The sequence below is a fragment of the Chenopodium quinoa genome, unplaced genomic scaffold (genome assembly GCF_001683475.1).
Source record: "Chenopodium quinoa cultivar QQ74 unplaced genomic scaffold, ASM168347v1, whole genome shotgun sequence".
Lineage (NCBI taxonomy): Eukaryota > Viridiplantae > Streptophyta > Magnoliopsida > Caryophyllales > Amaranthaceae > Chenopodium > Chenopodium quinoa.
The window spans coordinates 3,909,985-3,921,743 of NW_018744593.1; positions in this window are offsets into that span (position 1 = coordinate 3,909,985).

The window sequence follows — 11,759 nt, forward strand, 5'->3', positions numbered from 1 at the left end:
ACCATGGTAGTGTGGCTAAAGAAGAAATTGAGATTTGTGACTCATCATCAGAGGATTATTCTTTGTGGAAGGAAGACGAAGAAGAGACTGAGGATGTAAGTCATGTAATAACGGAAGAAAAGAGGGAGAGAAGAGGAAGCTCAAGTGAAGGTAATACAAACTAGTCATTCCTCATTAGAGTTTGTCTATAATTTGAATTCATATATATATTACTGTATTATAATTTGATGGCCATGATGCAGGAAAATTTCCTCAAAGCCAAAAGTACTTCATATCGAATAGGCGGGATCTTAAACCTGGAGAAAAGAAAAGGGCTTCCAAGATGGCAGAGTGTTATAGGCGCAGCATGAAGGATAATAAGAGAGTGTTTCCTGTGTTTCAGATAGCCAAAAGTACTTCATATCGAATTTATGTTTTTTTTTTTTGGTATTTTTGGTGTTTGAGAATTGGGACTTTATACTTTTATAGACTTTATGTAGTTTTGTACTTCTGTGATTAATAATTTTGGTTTGTATGTAATTATTTAATTATGCAACAGGTCTAAAAATCACAAAACAGGTCCATACGCAGGTCCATATGCAGGTCCAACAAGTTTTTTATTAAAAAAAATAAAAAAAAATGAAAAAATCACAAAACAGGTCCATTCAGGTCCAAACCTGGACCGGACTTGATTTTTCAGGTCTAGCCCGGAACCGGACCTGTTAATTCAGGTCCGGTCCCCCGGTCCTCATAATTACCCAATTCAGGTCCCCGGTCCAAACAGGTCCGGTCCAGGTCCGGTCCGGTTTTGGACCGGTGTACACCCCTAATTCGAACCCCCAAATCCCAAAACCCAAGAAAAATTCAACCTCAAATTCGACCAGAAATTCAGCAGCAAAACGTCAGAAATTCAACCCAAATTCGAGCAGAAATTCGACCAGTAATAATACATTGCCGACTTACTGTCGTTCGAAGCCTAATACCCAGCGAATTTAACAGCAAAATATGGAGCAATTCGGCCCCAAAACCAACATATTCAACCACTTTTTGAAATCCCCAGCAAATCTAAACCAAAACCCTCCATGTTCAAGCAAAAACCCTCTAATTTCGAGTTAAAATCGACCCTTAACCCCTACGAAATTCGAACTACAAAAGCTGCTGAAAAACGAGCAAAAATACCCTAAATTCGAGCAAATTACAATTGAAAATTCAACTCAAAAGCTTATAAATTTCGTCCCCAAAAAACCCTACAAATTTCGACCAAAAATCCAAACAAATTTGAGCAATAATCATTGACATTCGACCTCCTACTGCAGCTAGGGTTTAAAATCAGTTCCCTTGCAATTAGACTCTACTTTTTGTGAATTAGTGAATTCGATTTCACCCAAGGTAAGGTTGCATCTTGTTAATTTTTTTTTTCATTATTTTCATAGTAGATAAAATTTAGGGTTTAACTTGAATAAGAACTTAGTTTAATTTCAGAGATGATGTTAGTTGATTAGAAAATAAATTTTGGTATGATTGGCTTTTATGTTGGTTAATATGTGTGTAAATTTAAATGGAAGATTTCTCAGTTATGTGGAAATGAATTCCTCAAGTTGCACGAGTTTGTAATTGTGGACAAAGGATTGAGGCGGTAGTACAAATCCGACATTATCTTCACTTGTGGTATTGGTATATACTCTAACCATTCTTTGTATTTTTATCTCATTTTTTGTGGTTGGTGTAATGATTTTGAATTGTATTGGATTTCTAATTGTTATATAATTTGATTGGAATCCCAATAATATTTGCAACATTGGCCTAGATACCCATTCAGGGCTTACTCATTAGGAGTAAGTCTTGAATAGTCTCCAGTTTGGGACTGATCTTGAATGTTCTATCTCATTTAGGTTGTAACTACTTGAACTGCTTTTGGATCTAAGAAGATCTTAGCACTCTATTTCTCGATTGTTCTCTAGGTACATATGTAGATAGTCGATTATCTACATCATGTGCTTGGAGAACTATAGGGAAATACTGCCAGATTTTAGCTTTACCACATAGTTACTGGTGAGATAGGAGTGAGGATCTTATTACGGTATGAGTTGTCAAATATTTCAATTTTACTTCATAAATACAATTTGATGTTAGCTACACTCTTGAATTAAACCTTTCCTCTAGTATTTGTGTGGTGTTAATAGGATTTTTCAAGATGTACATCGTATACAGAGGAGGAGATAAATGAGGTTCGAGATATCTGGGTAGATTATTTTATATATAATGTTAAACTTTAGATTTACACTTAGAAAACTCCATTTATTTGTTTGACTCTTGTTTTATATCTTAGGCTTGACATGAATGTATTTGATTTACCAACAATTTAGGTTGGTGTTGGTGATTGTGTTGGGTGATGACTATAATGTCAATTATATTGAGTTGTAAATTTATTGGACAGGTTGTTAATATGACGCCGTCAATCCCAATTTTATGGGTAGGCCAAAATACAAAGGAAACTTTGCCTACATTTGAATTCATTATTATTGCATTTTAATTTTATTTTTTGGTCTTACCATATTACGTTATACCAAGGGAAACAGGTACTACAAACATACATATAGCTTTAATGTGAAGCATTTAAAATATAAAAAAAAAATTATACTTCATTTGCGTCACTCATTAAACAAACAAACGATGCAAATAACTAGCTTTCGAATTGTCAAACAAGATATTTGCATCACTCGTGAGTGTAGCAAGTAACGCAAATGAAAAAAAATAAGTTACTTAAATGAGTCATTTGTGTCACTCCTTTGTAAACAAGTGACACAAATACCTGTCATTTGCGTCACTCATTTATAAACGATTGACACAAATAACTGTCATTTGTGTCACTCATTTATAAAGGAGTGACGCAAATAACTCTTATTTGCGTTGCGAGCTGTTGCGTCGCTCATAGAAGCGACGCAAATACACCATAAATGAGGGACGCTAATGAGCATTTCTCTACTAGTGTGGATTTTCCTTGATCCTATACCTAAAATTTGGGTGATCCCTCCATCCCTCATTATAGGTATTAGAAAATGGGTCACATTTTCTTTATGAAGCTCCATGAAATCCTCCAACAGCATTCTGCAATGTTGGAAATGCATCAGTATGATGGGTATTATCATTGCAAATTCCACATACCATAGCAACCTAAGTTCCCGAGACAAGATTAGAAACAAGATTAGTCAATTTTGAAATTTGTCTAGAACTTTCGGCAAGAGAAGCTTCTAAATTTTTTTACACCAACTTCATTGACTCTCTTAGACACAACATCATTCCTAGTTCTATAACGTTAAGAGTTTTGTGCCATATTAGAAATCAATTTTTTCAATATTGAATCAACAATTGTTCACTGATTTAGTGTTGGGGACAACTAGAACAAAGTCTCCTAAATCGTTCCCAATATTCATATAAAGTATCATTAGAAGATTGTTGAATTCCACATATTTAATTTCTTATGGATCCTGTCATAGATGCAGGCAAAAAGTCCTCTAGGGATTGTTTATGCAATTGTTCCATGTAGTGATGAATCCAAATTTTAAATGATATAACCAATCCCTAGCAGAATCTAGCAAAGTGAATGGAAAAGCCATTAATAAAATATCATCAAATTCCACTCCTTTAGTTCTTTGCAGAACAAGTCATGAAAAATGCCTTTATATGCATTAATGGATCTTCACCCTTAAGACCATGAAATTTAAGAAGCAAGTTAATAAAACCAGAATTCAATTTAAAGGGTTTTTCCAAGGTAAGAAAAACAACGCCGAGAGGTTCCTATTCGAGATCAGGAGTAGCAAGTTCCTTAGTGGTCTGATTGTTAATCAACGCCATCTCAAAGAATTTGTCAAGTTCCCAATCAAAATCAATTTTCGCCTCCTTTCTTAACCTGCGCAAAGTTCTCTCTATTTCTGGATCAAACTTCAACAAAGCAAGATTAGTAAAACGAGTATTGATCATATACTAACAATGAACTTACTAAAATAAAAACAATGGAACTTTAGAATTATAACAAATTGCCAAAGAGAACAACCGAACTTTCCTCGGCAGCGGCGCCAAAATTTGGTGTGTTGTCGAAGTGCACACAAAATTAAACCTTATTCACCTTAACAGATAGGTAGGGCAAGTAAGAGTCGATTCCACGAGGAAAGTAGTTGGATAGAATCTAGGAAATTCTATCTTTTGCCAAATCTTTTCCTAAATGATAGAATCTTCTTCTTATCAAATATATCTTCCTTCTAGCTGTAAATATTCAAGAATTATTCTCCAAGTAACCAAATATCACGTTGCAATGAATCTGGATAAATCTCGGACTGCTAGTAAGTTCCTTTGCATTTGCGTTAGTCTTCCAGTTCCTCCGAAGGAACTCAGCATATATCTATTTGCATTTGACATTGGCTCCTTTATTCAGTTCATCTTTTTATCATCCAAAATGACTCAATAACCTATAAAAACACACAATAAGGAAATAAATCACACATACCAAAAACATAGATAAAAGCACTAAAAAGCTAAAGAAACTAACCTAAAATCTAAGGAACATAACTATAAAAAAGTGTCATAAATGATACTCATCACCTCACCTCGAGGTCCAACCGCATTGACAAACCAAGTCACGAGGTCTCTCAGCATTCAACAATGATAAGAGTTTTTAGAATTTTGAAACACATGTAGTTTAATTATTCCTTTTTTAAAAAAAAAACACATGTAGTTTAGATCCCAACATAAACTCGAGTCTGAGCTTGCATTCTAAAGCCAACCACATCATTCGTTCCCTCATTATTTTACCTCTTAGTCACAAATTTCAACTTTTCTATTTTCTTGAGCTAATCCTTTCTTATCAACCCAACAGACTTTCGGTCACTCTTCCAAAAGTCACGACCAGTGCATACCTAGTTCATAGTTCAAGACCAGTGCTTACCTTTGCTAAGGTCATCATAAAATTGGGGGCTTACATTCTTCAAAGATGAAAATTTCATACGTTGAAGCTATGAAGACACCTCAATCCAACTTAAAAAAAGAACAGAATGCATACTCTTCTTGCAAACCCCGTCTTTTAAAATAAAGTTTTCAAATCAACTTGTCTTAATCAGTGTCAAGTCTAGTCCAGCCATCTATGAAATCCCAGTCCAGTCAATGTATCCAAATTAACTTGCGTCAAGTTTAGTCATCTGTTTAATGTTTAGTTGACTCTCCAATCCAGCGTCCAGTCTAGTCTGGTCAACTCTTCATTCTATTGAGTCAATTAACATGATTCTTTGCATAAATCATACCCTTGCTTAGAGTCAATGTTGGAATTCAAATAAATCTAAAGCCTTTCCTAAGAGAGGTCGACCCTCTTTTAGATTTGCGTCATTTTATACCAATTTCCAGTTCGTCTTCTTTAAAGAATCCGACCCTTTAAGGTTGTCATCTATTTACCAGTTTCTAGTTTCCAGATCATCTTCCTTAGAGAATTCGATCCACTAAGGTTGTCGTACAATTACCAATTTCACAATTTTTAGTTCCCAATACAAAGTTTCTCATATCACAATTCACATTTCTCAGTTCTCGGTTCCCAGTTTCTCATGTTTTTAGTTTTCTCGATTCATCAAAACAATTGTCTCTAATCATCAAGTTGATCTTACTTAAAACCCTATCTGTCTCCATTTATTTAGCTTAAGCCTTCCTTTTAGCGTCCACTCGTCGTGTAGAAAAGAACTTTGCAGGTACAATGACATCTTCATCAGCATCAACAATGCGCTTGCAGACTCAAATAAGTTTTGCAAGTACCGGCGATTAGAAAAGTTAGTTCGGAATCCAAAATGTATCGAATTAGTCTTCGCCCCAACTCAATAATTTGACTTTTTCTTACAAGACCTTGTCTTTACAGACTCAGTCAAAGTGGGTGCTTCTTTAAATACCAAAAGAAGTCTCCCCAAATAAAACCCGATGACAAACCAACCTTTACAACCTAATTTGGCTGCGCGTAATGAATTAAAGAATAACTTAGATAGTCCTTTTATCCTAATCCACAATCATATCATAGCCATTTTAGCCATTTCAATAGCCCAAACACTTTTCCTATTCAAATTAAAATCCACATAAAGCTTGACCCAAAATTCTCTTTTCATAATCGCAGCCCAAAACCGAGCTAAACTGATCTACGTACCACATTATTATTATGAAAATCCTTTATTTTTGGATATCCCTTAAATGATCTTTCCAATGATGTAGCATAAGCCCAATTCCGATTTAATTATAACAAAGAAGATATGAACAAAATACTAAACTTGGTTCGAAACCGACACCCTTGCACTATTTGGAACATATTTTTAAATCTAGAAATGATATTGATCTGATTCTAATTGAGTTAGAAATTATCCTTCTATAGCTTTCCTATAGTATATTATTTTCCTTATTCCGAAGTTGGAATCAAAAGTTATGACAAAAACAAAAACAAAAACAAAAAATAATTACTTCCTCTATCCCAGAATAACTGACACGGTCAACTTTGCACACATGCCAATTCACTCATTTGATTTTATATTTAAATAATTAAAATTAATGAAAATTATTTTTAAAATTATATTATAATGCCTAAACAACATATTTTATGATAAAATATGTTTTATTATGTTAGTAAAAAATTATGATCAAAGCTAATACATGAATAGTGAAAAAAATCCAACGTCCTAGATATTCTAGGACGGAGGAAGTAGAAAAGCTTTGCGCCATGCCAAATTTTTCATGACATGCCAATTACAATGTGTCATGAAACTTTCAATTGTGGCTTGTCACTCTGTAGAGTGTCACGACGCATCTACATGTGTCGCAGCGCACTTCCAGCCTTTTTTTAGTCATTTTTCGCTTCTAGTCTATAAATACCAAACTATTTTCAAATATTCGAGAAAAAAATTTGAACCCGCCAACTAGAATACCTAACCGCTTAGACGTAAAGGTTTGACGTACAATTTCTATTGTTCTTTTTATTTTCTAATCATATTCAATTATTCCAAAGTCCAAAACATGATCCAAAGATTTTAGCTCTAGATAGATAGGCGCGTGTGAAGGCGTAATCCTTAAAGTGATCTAACCTTTATAATTTCTTTATTTTAATTATTTTTTTTTCTTTACTATTATTATTTTGAAGTTACTAACAATTTATTCGCAATGCAGCAATTCAAAAAGCTCATTCGACGTAAGCAATTAATCCTCCTAGTTTTAATTGCGTTGTTTATCTATTTTGCTAGTATCATGTTAGGGCTAATTTAATTATTAGAATCCTGCTAGGTTGCTTCAAAAATTTTAATGCCACATGCTATTTATTTGCTATACATGCTTTTAGTGCATGTTCACTAATATTATTTGTTAATCAAAACCAGTATTTGAATATCACGCCTAAAAAGATAATGATGGACAACCGGCTAGGAACCCATTAATCTTGTTGTTTAATCAACTAATCACAATATTAGCTATCACATGTGCATTAATGTTAATCTAACTTAGAATAATCTAGTTTGGAGCAATTGAATACTTGTTTGTATGTCTTTCGATTGCAATTAATACATGTTATTGTAAGAAACATAATAGAGGTCAATATGAGTGAAATTGTATTCTTGAAATCCTGATTTAATATCGTACCATCATCCCTTAATGCTCCATTATGTTCCATGAACGCATGGAGTTAACAATCTCATGATTGTGAATGGGGTATAACCTTCATGGACTAAAAGTCGTGGTTACCTTGTCCTTTTCATTAATGATCCATGACCGGTTTACAAATTCCGTAAAAGACTTATCTTGTTAGTGGCTCCCTACATTGTCCCTATCCCATTCAATTGCCAAGTGCTTTTACACATGCTAAGGTAGGCCTACTCTTACAACGCTTACCGGCGCAAGCTACACATACGATAAATGTCTATGGTGATGAGTTGAAAAATGTAATAGGCTGCATGTTGCTGCAAAACGAAAAGGTTATCTAATTTTTCAAGGCAATTGAAGTCGTACGAAGCATATTACCCTACGTACGCATTATCTAACACTCACAACAATTGTCTCTTTATTGAAGATTTGGATGCATTATTTTTATGACATGAAATGTAGAAATTTTCACGCAAAAAAAGACTTGAATGTGTGCCAAAGAATATGGTTAGAATTGATTAAGGATAATGACCTTGACATTCAATAACAGAAGGGAAAGTGAATGCTGTTGCGGAAACTCGTAAAACAAGTCATGGAGTTAATGCATTGGTTGTATATATACATATGAGGAATTTTAGGAATTATTTAGATAACTATCAATTAATTTGTAAATAAAAGGTACATTAAGTAATTGAGGCCTAATTCTCAAGTTCTAATGAAGACAGGTATCATGTTGCAATTAATGGAGGCATTAATGATGTTAATTGATGCACTAATGCAGGTTATTGATTTTAATGATGGGATTAATTGACAATTGAAAATTCATACTAAAAAAAATCTTGACGATATAAAAAAGACATTAAACACTTCTCTCTCCGTATATATATATATATATGGAATTGCTAGAATAAGAATGAGAAAATCACTTAAAACTTGACAGATGTCTGACTTCCTAATTTTTAAAAAAGCAAATTTTCCTTTCTTATTTACTTTGTACTTTATATGGGACACGTGGCACTTTTTTACTGATTTTCTCATATTCTCATTTCTCATTCTAGCAAATCCCTATATATATATATATATCTATATATATATATAAATAAAATGTTATCTTATAATATTAGGATCATTATTCAAATATTAACGAATGAGATCCATAAAAAATATACGAAAATTAAATTAAATTAAAGGATCATAATTTAAATTATAATTAAACTATTTAATCACCACATAATAAAAACTAATGAGAGTTCAAATTAATTAAATCAATAAAAAAAAAGTAATTGTTTGATAATAGATCTAATCCATAAAGCTTAATGAAAAAAATAATTTAGAAATTTGTATTAATTATACAATACTTGAATGAGATTGTAAATTAAAATTAATCAAATGTTTAAAAATATATTTCAAGATTTATAATCTATTACTCTATACTAAAGCAAAATATTTTTTGGAGGGAATTTTCCCTCCTTCTCTACTTTATTTTTATTTTTTTTAGAATTTTAAATTTTCCTTGAAGCATTATTATCTAATTATTTATTGTTATGCACATTTTTCTACACACTTCACATTAATTAATCTAAAAATTTTATTTTTTAATTTATTTAATTATTTATTTATGGGCTGATTAATAACTTGTATTTATATAGAAATTTCTATATTTCCATTACTACTCCGTACTAGTTTTAAATACCAAGGATGCCTCATGCATTATCTAGTTAAATAAATATTTATGCTTTAGATAAAAAAAAAAAAAAAATGTGATTTAAAAGAAAATTTAAGTGATCCTAATAAATAATAATTAAAACCCGTGCATCCTGAGAGCTTATTACATCTATCTGACATCTACATTATTTTGGATCTTGGTATTGTATTAAGTTGAATTTTATAAAGCTTTATGACAATGGCAATTATAATTTTCTTAAAACCAATTTTAAGAGAAAAAAGTTAAAGTTCGTACAATGTGCACAGCTGAGACGCACCCTCTAAGAGATAATTGTTCGGCTAATCCTACTCGTAGAATACAATATGAAATTACAAGACAGCAAAGCATGTACATTGGGTACAACCGTACAAACTATCAACATCATAGATTATTTTGATTAATGCATACAACCAACTTGTAATGCTTATTAATTGTGACACATTTTGTGAGGCATTTAAATTTTTTATTACTTAAATATTTGTATTACTTAAAAAGATTTGGATTATCATAAGTGGCACGTTTGTAGACAAGTATATGATTCGCGTGATTTATTCTGATACTATGGTATACAATAATAGAAGTATTATGTAATTTAATTAATTTAATTTTGCGTTCGTCCATTATATTCACCTCTTTGTAGCTTCCAAAATTAAACATTCCAAGTTAAAAATGCACAAAACGTGTACATGCATTTCATGCTTTTTCCTCTTTTTCTTTGGCATTCCTATAGCTATTGCTCTCATATTCTTGTTGGTGATTTTCCCGGCCAGATTTTCCATCTCAGTCGAAGATGCCTTTGTCGACGCCTTTCACCTGGCCAACGACGGCCACCTAAATTCTTCTTTCAATTTAGTCATAAGATCATATGATCCCTCGTACACACAATATTATCAAGACGTCAAGGTGTACATACTAAAAGAAAACCAAGTTCTCGTGGAAGACTTGTATCATTTTGTTAATGCTTCTTATACAAGCAAGAACGAGGCTCGATTGAGTTTCCGATTGGTTGCCTTAAACGTTCCATTGGAAGACGCGGTGGTGGAAGACTTGAGATCGGAGAGTAAGAAAGGGGTGCTTAAGCTAAGTGTTAATATGAGAGGGATATTGAATATGTATGGTCACGTAGAGGTAAAGTGTAGCAATGTTATGGTAAACGTTGCTTCTTCTTCTGCTTCTAGTTCTTCAATGAAATTTAGGAGAAGAAAGTGTAATTTTGTAAAACATGGTGATCTATTTAATGATTATAATTATTAGAAATTAAATTTCCTATATGTAATTGATATGAATGATATATACAGAGTAAATAGAACCGGAACTTTTTGAATAATACATACATTAATTTCTAAATTAATTTGTTCTTAATGCTAATTAAAGGTTGTATTCCAAACTAACTGTCAACCATTTACATTGCTATATAATTTTAAGAAAATATTTATGTACCAAGTCGAGTAGGTATCTGAAATGATACAATTATAAGACTCATGGTTACCATAACTAGCTAGTATTTGGATTCGTGTAATTAACTCAAGTGATGCAGTGTGTTTGAAGAAGAACATAACTTAGACATGAATATATTCATGATAAAAGGTCCACAAGTAGCTAGGACTAGTTTTGTTGTAGGTTCAGTTTTAGTTTTAATTTTTAGCGTTGTTGGAAATAATGCTAAGGCAAAAAGAGTTTACTTGTTTTATTTTGTAGGAAAGAGTATTGTCCCACATTGGGAGGAAAAGAGACATTTACTTGGTTTAAATAAATGGGTTAGTTTTATTAAGTAGTTTGAAGTGATTTCCCTTGTGTGTGGGCTAGAAGGGGGCATCCCCATGGGTGTGCCATTGTCGCCTGATTGGTTCGGTAGTTTAGTTATGAGCATATTGTGAGTTCCTCTTTTTGAGAGCACATTAAGATGAATCGTTGTGTTAAATCTTAGGGGCTAATTAATGACATCTCCGATTGCACCATATATAGTTGGGGCGAATTTTGCTTCTAAGACAGATTTTTAAACACGTTATAGTGTTTATTTTATTTTCTAATTTTACGACTGTTTTCCTACAAGCATTAACCCTATTTTTACATAATACTCCCTCCGTGTTTAAATAAATGAAATTGTTCCCTTGTGCATGTATGACAATGCAATACTTTAACTGATAATAACTTTAACTATAAAAAAGTTAAAATTACTCCCTCCACCCGGGATTATCTGCAACAAAGGAGTAAAATACGGACTCTTTTTGAGAGCACATTAAGATGGATCGTTGTGTTAAATCTTATGGGCCAATTAATGACATCTCCGATTGCACCATATATAGTTGGGGCAAATTTTGCTTCTAAGACAGATTTTTAAACACGTCATAGTGTTTATTTTATTTTCTAATTTTACGACTGTTTTCCTACAAGCATTAACCTTATTTTACAAAGGAGTAAAATACGGACT